Source organism: Saccopteryx leptura, chromosome 4 (genome assembly GCF_036850995.1).
Source record: "Saccopteryx leptura isolate mSacLep1 chromosome 4, mSacLep1_pri_phased_curated, whole genome shotgun sequence".
Taxonomy (NCBI): Eukaryota; Metazoa; Chordata; class Mammalia; order Chiroptera; family Emballonuridae; genus Saccopteryx; species Saccopteryx leptura.
The window spans coordinates 66,458,229-66,471,656 of NC_089506.1; the positions used below are offsets into that span (position 1 = coordinate 66,458,229).

Genomic DNA, 13,428 nt, shown 5'->3' on the forward strand with positions numbered 1-13,428 from the left:
AGTATACCACATTGTATTTAGTCATCATGTCTCCTCTGCTCATTGACAGTTCCTTATTTTTTTTTCTTGTTTTTATTTGTTTGTTTTTTTAGTCAGTGTTATTTCCCAAGGTCTTTGGATCAAAATACTTCATACATAGGTGTTGTGTTTTTTTTTTTTTTTTTTTTGTATTTTTTCGAAGCTGGAAATGGGGAGAGACAGTCAGACAGACTCCTGCATGCGCCTGACCGGGATCCACCCGGCACGCCCACCAGGGGCGAAGCTCTGCCCACCAGGGGGCAATGCTCTGCCCCTCCCAGGCGGCGCTCTGCCAGGACCAGAGCCACTCTAGCACCTGGGGCAGAGGCCAAGGAGCCATCCCCAGGTCCGGGCCATCTTTGCTCCAATGGAGCCCTGGCTGCGGGAGGGGAAGAGAGAGACAGAGAGGAAGGAGGGGGTGGAGGTGGAGAAGCAAATGGTCGCTTCTGCCATGTGCCCTGGCCGGGAATCGAACCCGGGTCCCCCGCACGTCAGGCCGACGCTCTACCGCTGAGCCAACCAGCCAGGGCATACATGGGGTTTATTGAATATGAAGAAGGGTGACATTATAAAACTTTTTTCTGATATTTAATTAACTAAGAGTTATGTGGCTTTGCCTTTTATTTGTTTGTTTTAACAATTTTAACTGAGTGAATTATGCTTAGAAAAATTTTTATTTTCCTTTTATCACTACTTTTATACATGTCATGCTGAATCTCCCTATCCAATTTTTTTTCTTTTTTTTACAGAGACTGAGAGAGTGTCAGAGAGAGAGATAGTCAGACAGGAACAGAGAGATGAGAAGCATCAATCATTAGTTTTTCTTTGCGCATTGCAACACCTTAGTTGTTCATTGATTGCTTTCTCATATGTGCCTTGACTGTGGGCCTTCAGCAGACCATGTAACCCCTTACTCGAGCCAGGGATCTTAGGTCCAAGTTGGTGAGCTGTTCTCAAACCAGATGAGATTGCGCTAAAGCTGGTGACCTTGGGTCTTGGACCTGGGTCTTCGGCATCCTAGTCTGACGCTCTAACCACTGCGCCACCGCCTGGTCAGGCACTGTCCAATTTCTTAATGATACCTTGAACAGATTCTGTATCTTGCCAATCATTTTGTTATTTTCAAACTCATTCTGGCCAAATGTTCAATTTCTAGCTTCATTAAAATGTCACATCCTTCTTTCCTTTTTCTGTGAAGACTTCACCTGGGTACAAGAATGCTGGAGTTAAGAACCACAGTGCTAATGTCTACTTCTAAGCTGTTTCCTCTTCACTCCCTCTCCAAAACTTAGTTGTATGAATGTAAACATCAAAATAATATGTGGCCCTTTACTGAACTTGTCAGTTAATGATGTTTTTTCCTGTGTGTTTGTTTTCTTGAGTCAAGAGTGACAGATCATCAATGAATGTGGTTTGGTTTGTGATGAAATGCTCATTCCTTTGTGAAGAGACCATTTGCTCTTTAGGGAGATCATTAGGGTTACTGTCCTTAGTTTCCTGCAGTCTCTCCATGTCACTTTATAATTTTATTCACCTACTTCTTCTTAGACCTTGACTTAAACTCACTTGTTTTTCTGAGCCCTTCAGAGAGCAAGCAGTCCTTTTAAGTGAATTTGAGTAATTTGGCTCAAGTCCAGCAAATACTGACAGCATCTTCTTCTTTTTTTTTTTTTTTTTTTTTTTTGACAGAGACAGAGAGAGAGTCACAGAAAGGGACAGATATGAGCAGACAGACAGACAGACAGGAAAGGAGAGAGATAAGAGAATCATCAATTTTTTATTGTGACACTTTAGTTATTCACTGATTGCTTTCTCATATGTGCCTTGATTGGGAGGGACTATAGCAGAGTAAGTAACCCCTTGCTCAAGCCAGCGATCTTGTGCTTTATGCCAAGGACCTTTGGGCTCAAAATAGTGACCATGGCATCCCGTCTATGATCCCATGCTCAAGCCAGCAACCCTGTGTTCAAGCTGGTGAGCCCATGTTCAAGTCATATGAGCCTCTCTCAAGTCAGCGGCCTCAGGGTTTCAAACCCAGGTCTTTCACATCCCAGTCCGATGCTTTATCCACCATGCCACTGCCTGGTAAGGCAACAGCATATTCTTGAACATTACAAAACATGGAAAAGTGGCCCACTTAATTTTTGACCCCTGTCTCGTTTCCATATATTTTTGTAGGTAATGGTGGTAGCTGTTGTTTATACTTCTAATGTAAATAGAGATAAATCATAAGCCATTGCTTAAGCAATGGCTTGATTCACCTGGGGAATAAAGTGATATTGCTCTTGCCATCTTCATAGTTATCCTTATTGTCTTTTTTTCTCCTACTACTGATTATTTATTCTCTTTCTTCTTCTCTTTTTGATGTTACACTCTCATCTCGACAAAGGTGTAAAAAAAGAAAAAGGGAGGGGAAAAGGCAGGCCTGGAATAAATGTCTGAATTTTAAAATTTCAGCTGAATGCCATCTTGGAAAGTATTGGTGTAACAATACCTAAAGACCAAGATTGTGAAAATGAAGCAAACATATAGATTTATACCTTCATAGGTATAAATCTAACACATATTTATTTCTGTTCCTCTAGCCCATGATTGGGGAAGTTCAAGATCATACTGTATGTTTAATACAACTAGAGACAACCTATGATGTCTGCTGAGACAATCTACAAAATGAACTTAAAATTTGCATGGTACAAAACAATGAGAAACTCAGAGATTAACAGCACAAAAAATGTTCTCTTTCCAGCATTATTAGAGAAATATATCACTTAAAGACAAGTATACATTTTGTGAAATGTGTTTATAGGTGATTTTTGTCATTGTGTGATCTTCACAGACTGTACTTACACAAACTGAGATGGTATTGTCCACTACACCCTAGGCCAGGGGTCCCCAAACTTTTTACACAGGGGGCCAGTTCACTGTCCCTCAGACCATTGGAGGGCCGGACTATAAAAAAAAACTATGAACAAATCCCTATGCACACTGCACCTATCTTATTTTAAAGTAAAAAACAAAATGGGAACAAATATAACATTTAAAATAAAGAACAAGTAAATTTAAATCAACAAACTGACCAGTATTTCAATGGGAACTATGCTCCTCTCACTGACCACCAATGAAAGAGATGCCCCTTCCGGAAGTGCGGTGGGGGCCGGATAAATGGCCTCAGGGGGCCGCATGTGGCCCGCGGGCCGTAGTTTGGGGACCGCTGCCCTAGGCTCTATGGTATATACCCTACTGCTCCTATGCCACAAGCCTGTAGAGTATGATACCATACCAGACACTGTATGCATTTCTAAAGATAGTAAGTAGTTTTTACTGAAACATATATAAACATAGAAAAGGTACACTAAAACTACAGTATAAAAATTTTAAAAAGCAAATCAAGCCTGACCAGGCGGTGGCTCATAGGATAGAGCGTCGGCCTGGGATGTGAAAGACCCAGGTTCGAGACCCCGAGGTCATCAGCTTGAGCGTGAGTTCATCTGGTTTGAACAAAACTCACCAACTTAGACCCAAGGTCGCTGGCTCGAGCAAGGGATTGCTCCATCTGCTGAAGGCCCGTGGTCAAGGCATGTATGAGAAAGCAATCAATGAACAACTAAGGTGTCGAAACAAAAAACTGATGATTGATGCTTCTCATCTCTCTATGGAATGTCTGTCTGTCTGTCCCTCTCTCTGACTCTCTGTCTGTCTCCGTAAAAACAAACAAACAAACAACAAAAAAAAACTGTACCTGTTAAGGGCATTTGTCATGAACAAAGCATGCAGGACTAGAAGTTGCTCTGGTGAGTCAGTGAGTGAATACTGAGCAAATAAAAAGGCCTCAGATATTATTGTAAACTACCGTAGACTTTATAAACACAGCTCCACAAGCTCTCCCTTTACTTCCTTCTAACAGGGTCAGAAATAGAGTATCACCGTTGTCCATGCTGGTCCATGAACAAGGATGTGGACAGATGATAAAAATATAAGAAAAAGTAAGGCTTCATTACCATAAAAGTGATGGTCAGGAGGGAGTAAAAGTTGGGCTAAGAATCAGTAGAAATAAAAATCAATTTGGAAAGGTAAAGTATTATAAGAGACTGCCATGACAATGTGGTTTTAGCTATTGCATGTTGAAACAGTGTTTAGAGTAAATAACTTTGTGGTATTCATAAAAAAAGAGTGTGTAACATGGAGATGTTGTACAATTGAAGACTCAATATTTTAACTTTGGTAACTTGTTTTTGGTTTTATTGATCTTATATGGCACAAATTCCTCTCTCCGACATTGAATTGATGGAAGAAATAAAACTTACCTATACTGTACATAATTACAACCTGAAACTATTTCTTAAGTACAGGGACAAGTTGGTTTCACTCTAGCATAGAAAGTTTTTACTAAAATGGCATTGGCACTTAATACCTGTGTCCTTATATAAGACCTTGGATCTTCAATAAAGAATTTAGATATTGTACTTGAAGACCATCAAGTTAGGTGTATGGAGGTTGTAGTACCCTGTGAATATGTAGCACAGGGCAAAGCAAGCTTCTCTGTGCTGAAACATCAGTGACTAACTGATTGATATGTAATCTGTGCACTCAAAATTGAGGTGCTGTGTGTGAAAGGAAAACTATTTTCAAGTTCCAGAGATATTGCCTCCATCAACAAAAATAAAAAATTCTTTTATTTCTACCCTTCCATCTCTGACAGGAAATTAATCTCCATTATAATCTTATGGGGCCAATGTATTACATAAGGTATATTGTTGACCTAAATAAATATAAAATATCTTTATGTGGTACATAATTTATTTTTTCTTAATAAACCTAATTAAATTTTATTCTCTTCAATTTTTTTCATCTGCCTGTTCACTAGACAAGTATTAAATTCAATTTTTTATCTAAAACTGTAATGAAGTTACAATAATGGTTAAGTTCACAAACTTTGACATCATAGTTTATTGAACACATAATTTTAATGAAGCTCCTATTACAAGAAAGTACTGTGTATAAAGAAGTATTCTACATAGTCTGTGTGCATATATGTGTATGTAAATACTTATTCATATGCTCACTTGTTTTCTAATAATAGCTTCTTACTTATTTTCCACTTTGCTATAATATTTTGGGAAACATTGATTTCTTTTAAATAACGGTATTGTAGGTAATTTTAATTATATTGCCATTAGTACAGTTAATAATTTAATATACATACTCTCATATCAGCACAATAAATTTTAAAAAAGGATACATACTTTAGATCTTTAAGCAGAAAGAAATAAACCAAGTATAATGGTCTTTGAGATTCAAGATACTTATTACCTTTCTTTTACAAAATGACAGTGCAAGATGACAAATGGCCCTGTGCAAATAAAAACATGTATTTGAAATAAACTTTTTAAATGGAATTAGTTCATGGATCCAAATAAACTATTTCACTTGAAATATGATTACAATGATCTTAAAACTCAATTTCTAAGGGAATAGGTCAAGTAAGGGAATAGGTAGCATGATGCTGAAACTATTTAATTATTTTTTAATGGTATTTCTAAAAGGGGACTCTGTAGAAGCTATCTCTGTTATCTTTGCCAGTTGTTATATTGGTTTAAAATGAATGCACTGAGAGAGTGAAAGCATTTGGTTTAATTTGCCAGAAGCAGTGGTGAGCCCAATAGCTGAAATTATGGAGATACCCATTGACATATGTGATCTGAGGACAAGTTGGCTGAGACATCTGTTATACTGCTTTAGCTGATCTGGTTGGCTAAGTGCCTCTTCTGCAGTCACCACGCCATCTGCTTCTCTCATAAAGTAAAGTATTTAATTTGACACGATCACCTCAGTTACAAGAGGATCTGTTTCCCCAGTTAGAATCTTCAAACAAAAGTTTCCTTTCTGACTTCAGAAATTACATAATTGTTTCATTTTATTTTACTCGTCTTTGTGTAGACAGGTATAAAAAAACATATTTCAGTCTGAAAATAATAATAATAATACATGTCTCAATTAGTGTTTTGTCCTCAGAGTACCACTTTACGTTTCCACTTAAGAATAATTACAGACATACCATTAACTTTCAAAGCAAATTCTAGGAAACATGTCTCTGTCTAGATTAAATGTTAATTTTAGCAAATTTATTGCTGAAGTCGATTAGTTTTCTTAAGCCATACCACAAAAGTGCCTAAATAAATCCGCATGATGTTCCAAGTGCATCACACACCTAGCGTTCCCTATTTGCTTCATTCTGGTCTGTCACCCTCACAACATCCTTATCTGTTTGTTTCCGATGCTATTAAAAAAATCATATGAGCAAGAATTTTCTTTAAGTCTCCTTGGTACAAACTGTGATACAAGACAGATAAGTTATATTCTCAGGAATAATGAGCATAAGATCCTGCCTAGTTCTAATTATTAGAAGTTCTTCATCACTTGGACAAGAACTGTTTCTTCTTTTACCTCCACATGCTAGTCCTAATTACTCCTTCTATACTCTATGTGAATAAGAAGGCTCAACCTTCTTTTTCTCATAAAATTCCTCAAATATTTTCATGTAACCAAAATGTCAATATGTTATTTTTTAAAGACTTTAATGTGCAGAATCACAAAAACATCAGTTTATTCTTTCATACTTCATATGCTGTGGAAACAAGTTACAATTTTACTTTCAAGTACAGGATCTTGTTTTTCAGAAATAGGAAAATGTTTTCTCCCTTCATTGCCCCCAAGGCCTATTTTAAAAATTGCAACAAGTAAATTTTAAAGTGCTATATCTATTTGGTTTCTAATATATTATAAAAGTACAGCAGAAGTACAAATTTTTTAATTTTTAAAAAAATTTTTGAAAGATTTTATTTATTCATCTTAGAGAGGAGAGAGAAAGAGATAAAGGGGGAGGAGCAGGAAACATCAACTCTCACATGTGCCTTGACTAGGCAAGCACAGGGTTTTGAACTGGCAACCTTAGCGTTTCAGGTCAGTGCTTTATCCAATGCACCACCACAGGTCAGGCATTTTCTGTTTCTTTATTACATTTAAAATATAAAACATTTGTATTTTAGTTGGTTGTATTTCCATCACTCACCTCACCTATAAAGAGAAATTACACTTAGATGTTTACAGAGTACACAAAACACAGAGTTTATTCTTATATTATTATTTATTAATTATTGTATTGTTTTTCCACACAAACAACTGTAAACTAATTTTGCCCCACCCTGTATTCATCCATAAATATAAATTGTTTCTAATTTAATGAATTGACTGAAGTAAATATGTTACTCATATTTTAAAAGACATTCTCACTGATTACAAGAAGTGTCTGAATTTTTCAAAGTGTTAAGTTTGGGTTCTGGGTTCCCTTAAATCCAGAGCCCCTTTAAAACTCAAATTCCTCTCATCCAACTTCCCACTAGGACAACTTCTTCACTAAGCGTTTCCCTTGCCCAACCTCTCCCTCCTGTTAAGCAACTCCCCCTACCCTGGAAAAGTTTGGAGAAATATCTGTGGGACAAGGCCACGAGGAGGGACCTGAAGGTTGGGAAAGAAAGCCAGTCTGTGTCCAAGGCCACAAACCAGGATATGCTGATCTGAGCACGTCAAGGTGCGCTAATCCCATGCCACCTAATGCCTGCAGCAACCCCTATATCATATACCCCTTTCCTGCAGCTCTCTGCTGATGACACGAGGGTCTCAGCCCATCTGTTTTGCAGATACATAAATAAACTTGTTGTAAAACTCATCAGGCCTGTGTGTCCCTCCTTTGGCTGGCCTTATACTAAGTGTAGATGATCATATCAGCAATATAATCTTGTATAAGAACTTTATTAATAAACATAATTTAGAATTACTCCAAATCATATGCATTTAGAAAGTTATAAAAGAATTAATAATTACTCTGAAGATTTTCTAGAATAGAAAAGCTATAATAAAAGATAATATCTGCATTATACAGGTATAAAATTATAAAGTGATTTTATTATTCATGTTTGAATATAATTTGTAATGTTACTAGAAAACATCATTTTTTGTGGTTAAAAAATAAAAAGACCAAAGTTTGTAAGTTATTCTTCAATGATAATTCTTGATACTGTCTCTTTACCTACAGTATATTGGTATAAGAAAGTAAATTATTGAGCTCAAAGGAATAAATATTTTAAAAACTAACTTATAAAAATTTATACAGACTCTCGTTTCTGAATAATAACATTTCTCATATGTCCAGTAACATCTGTCAATTTGGAAAGTGTTCTGTGTTGCTGTGTTGTATTAATAACTTTCTGATTCAGAGAATTGAAAGAAAGTAAATTTAAAAAGCAAGATATATATTTATAAATGTGTGTGTATTTGTGAATGTATAGATACAATATATAGATGTACATATAGATATAAATATGCTCATCTTATTTTCCTAAATATAAGCAGAATCTTAGTCTAAATACCAATACCTGAATACATATTCCTAGCCTTATAAAACATCCAGACTTCTATCCAAACTGCTTTATATCTTTTCTTTTACAATAATTAAAAATGTAGAATACTTTTTTAGAATGTTTTGTAGAATACATTTGGATACTTTATTTTTATAGTAAAATTTGCATACAAATTTTTAGACAATTTTCCAACATGTTTAATATTGTAATTGTAATTGTCCTCCATTGTTAATATTAATTAATGAAACACTTTAAAATATATAAAAAGACAAGTTATATATACTTTTCCAGAGTGTAATTACTACTGAATTAATAATTGTCAAATATTGAAAATGTCTTAACTTCTGTAATAAATTTGAACAAACTAAATTAAAAGTACCTATAATGTCATAAAAGTAGAAAGATTTTTTTTCTCTCATTTTATTGGGGGGCTTCAGTTATATTTATCCCTTGAAATATTTTTAAATTCTCTTACATTTTCAGTTTCATTCTCTGGATATCAAGAGAACCATTATTTTTGCTATCATAATGGGCTTACATTGTCTTAAAATTTGACCATATGTTTGCCCTTAGTAGAAATATACTCTACTAATATATTAATTATTTTATAAAAAATAAAATACTCAGTTATACACCATATAGGAAAATAATGTCTTATTAGATACAGTACCAATCTAAATTGTTTAATATGATGAGACTATTCCTGATATGAAACATAAAAATCACTAAGCTACACATTAACATAAATGTGGAAATTATTGACTAATATGCTACATAAAGAACACTATTTTATAAGCCAGGTTATAAATGCTAACTTTTAAAATTTCACAATGAAGAACTAATATTTGAACTGAGTAGTAAAGGTTAGAGATGTTAAGAGACTTGCCCAATGCCCTACTATTAGTAAATGATAAAGTCAGGATTTGAACCTGAGACTTTATTGCTGAAGTATACTCAAAACATTTTCCAAGATAGAAAATGTAGAGAAGATATTCTGTGAAACCAGTATTTTTTCAAGTATTATTAAGACTCCCAAATGACCTTTGAAAAAGTCATGAGGTAGGGTATGAAAGGACTAGTTTTAATGAATATGAACAATAGATTAAAGGCAAATATTTTGTTTGTGGAGAAGTAGAAACATTCATGGTATGTATTAAAAGTTCAACAGCATCAATATTTCTCCAACACCTGGTTATATTTGACATTTTCTCAATTAATCATATATCCGTGTTAGTGTCATAGAAGTAATGCAAAGATTTAGTGAATGTGTCATATTGCAAAGAAAACACAAAATTTAAAAATAAAGTCTTATTCTGAATATTCTTATTTTTTAAATACCATCTTAAAGAAAATAGATATACAGAATGTTAATTTCCATCATTATGAATATTAATATTTATTATATAATCATAAAAATTTTAATCTACTCAGGAGGGCTTAAAATTGTAAAGATACATAAATATTTTAAATGTTATTATTTTTACTATGAATGATAATTGCTGCTGTTACTAATGTTATTTATTTGTTTCTCTGGAAAAAGGGTTTGCTAGAATATAATGTGCAAAAAAAAACTTAATTTTAAAAGCAATAGTTTTAACCATTTCTTCAATGTCATTTAAGCTTCCCAATTCCATAAATGACAAAATTTCTTAGCAGGATTATAAACCAGAGTGGTTAGTAATATATTGACCTTAAAATTTTTTTAGAGATTTTATTTATTAATTTTATAGAGAGGAGAGAAAGAGAGAAGGGAAGGAGAGCCTGAAGCATCAACTCATAGTATTTACTTCTTGTCTATGCCTTGACCAAGCAAGCTGGTGTTTTGAACTGGGACCCCAGTCCTAGGTTGACATTTTACCCACTGTGCTACCACAGGTCAAGCAAATCTTTTAAAAAATTGGATTCAACTAGAATATGGATTTCTTAAAATAATACAGTGAAAAAAATAAATTGTAAAATTCTGAAATTGATATCCTTTTCATGTTCTAGAAAATATATAAAGAAATATTTTTATACTAAAAAATCATTTTTAATTTACATATTTAAAAATGATCATAAATTATAGAAATAATTTTGTGAAGATATACAAATTTTAAAATTACTATAGAAAATATGGAAATTATATTTCTTTCTTTAAATGTGTACCATAAGGCAAATACAGCATTTTATCTGTATATTAGTTTTCTTGTTTACTTGGTGTAAATTTTCAAGTTATATATTCTTTTTTTTTTTTCTGAAGCTGGAAACGGGGAGAGATAGACAGACTCCCGCATGCCCCCGACCGGGATCCACCCGGCACGCCCACCAGGGGACGATGCTCTGTCCCTCCAGGGCATCACTCTGTTGCAACCAGAGCCACTCTAGCACCTGGGGCAGAGGCCAAGGAGCCATCCCCAGCGCCTGGGTCATCTTTGCTCCAATGGAGCCTCGCTGCGGGAGGGGAAGAGACAGACAGAGAGGAAGGAGAGGGGGAGGGGTGGAGAAGCACATGGGTGCTCCTCCTGTGTGTCCTGGCTGGGAATCGAACACAGGACTTCTGCACGCCAGGCCGACGCTCTACCACTGAGCCAACCGGCCAGGGCCAAGTTATATATTCTTATTGATACAATTGTATTTATAATAAATTTATTTTACTATTTGCACAATTTGCCTAAAATTCTCACCTTGTGAGAGGAGGTTAAGATAAATTCTTTTTAAATTGTGGAGATTCAGCTTTATTATAGAAGGTGTACAAAGGATAAAGAGAGACTATTTATATTTTAATATGAAAAATTACATTGTGGGATGAATACTATGGTAATCAGGTTATCATTAGAGGACTTTCTGATTTTCTATCACCATTCCCATTAGTATGTTAATAAGGAACCTAAAGGAAACATAGAAAAATATCTTCTCATGAGGTGAAGAGGTAGTCGTTATCTATATGTTACACATATTATGATTATTTTTGGTAGAATGAGATCAAGTCCTTCACTAAACTTGTGAGAAGTGGGAAAGAATAAACTGGAAATGAGAGCAAAAGAAAATAAAGTATATATAAATATAAGTCCCATTTTCTCCTTACATAATCTTAGCTCAAATTAGGAATTTGTGTTATATCTGACAAGATACTACAAAAGCAGAGACAGGAAGAATAGTGACTGACCATGCTCTTCAGGTGAAAACCAGGGAAGTGGAGACCTTAAAGACTTTCAAATAGTAATGTGGTTCATTAATACCATTATAGACCCTTGCTACCTCAGTGCACTTAGGTAAAAGGAGTCATGAGCCTTTAAGAACCAGTGGGTTTAGAATTGAGAATTAGTATACCAGCAACACGGTACATATTGATATACCTGTAATAAATTTGGTGAATGAAAACTTAGTGGCTATGGTAGTGAGACAGATTGAAAATTCGGCAGGATTTACGGTTTGTATTCACCAAGAATGGGTGAAAGGCTGAGGTAAGTATAACAGAGGTGACACCTGTTGTTTTGATGTAATTAATATTAATAACAATTCTTTTTGGCATCAAAGTATTCCAATATAAACAACAAATCAAATGGCAGCCATAGGTAATGGATATTCTTCAAGGGCTTTAACACTGAAATTATAGAAATAATGGGAGGAAATGGATACTGAGTGATTACACAATTTTATCTAAGAGAATAAACATTATTTAAAAAGACCATCAAAAATGAATTACTGATGAGTGGATTAAAAGGCGGTGGTACATATATACAATGGAATAATATGGGGCCATGAAAAAGAAGGAAATATTACCTTTTGCAACAATATGGATGGACCTGGAAACTATTATGTTAAGTGAAATAAGCCAGGCAGAGAAAGAAAAATATCGTATGACCTCACTCATTTGAGGAACCCAAGGAACAATGAGAATTAAGAAACGGAATTGAGACAGAGGAGGGATCAAAGAGAGCAGAGGAAAAGAGGACAGAGGGAAAGGGGATGATAGGATGGGATAAACCTGAAGGGAAGGGGGGAGGGTGCTTTGGGGAGGGGGGTAAAGAAGATGTTGAGGGGAATATGGGGGAGGGGGAATACATTCAAGGCAACCCTAGGATCTATGTAAACACAATTAAATAAAAAAATGAATCATATAATTTTTGTACTTTATAGAAAAGAAAGTTACTTTCTCTTTTTGATTCATATATTGGTGCTTTTGACTTAAACCAGATTAATTATAGATTAGCTATAGATAATATGCTTCCAGGTGTATCAGCACAAACAGGTATATCAGTATAAAACATAATATAAACACTAGATACATTGATTTTTATTTTTTTACTGTTTGTGTTCCTGATATTGGCTTTATGTGTTATTTTTGCTATTACTACAATGAAATTATATCTTATATCTTGATATTACTAAATTTAGTCTTTTACAAAAAGAATTTACATTTTAATCTTTATTCAACTATAGTTGAACAAAACTAATTTTCGTATTTGTGAATTATTCATATATATTCTTATTTAATTTTAAGATCAACTGACACAAAAACAAATTGCAGAAGAAATTAAAGTGCATTAAAATGTCCCACCACCATTAAAAAAACAGTTCTTGTTCAAATACAGGAGATGATAAATTTCTCATCTAAATGTGTGACAACCTGTAATATTTTAAAAAGTTGTGTTAGAATTATACTTTTAGAATTATTAAACTTACATTAATGTTTCTAAGCTATAATATTTTCAGCATCAATTTTGCCCAAGATAGTATGAGCAAAGAAAGTCTTTTCATTTTCATGTTTAATTTTAAGCAAACAAGTTATAAACATTATTTGTTAGGTTAAGATAAATGTTAGAGTTGCCTTGATAAAAAGGCAATATTAGCAGAAGAAAGTCAATGTATAATACAATTAAAATGATTGTCTCTGTGTATTCATTTCACTGCACAAAAAATATTGTGTCATTTATAATTTATATCCAAGTACACAAATAAGACAGGAAAAATAACCTTTTAAATGCAAGTTTAATAATAATATTGTCCAAAT

At 34.2% G+C, this 13,428-nt stretch overlaps 1 non-coding gene across 1 annotated transcript; it reads right to left on the reverse strand.

Moving 5' to 3' along the window:
* Positions 1-472: 472 nt before the first annotated feature.
* TRNAV-GAC (transfer RNA valine (anticodon GAC)) lies at positions 473-548 on the reverse strand. The gene has a single exon. It is a non-coding gene; the product is annotated as a tRNA-Val (tRNA).
* Positions 549-13,428: the final 12,880 nt, after the last annotated feature.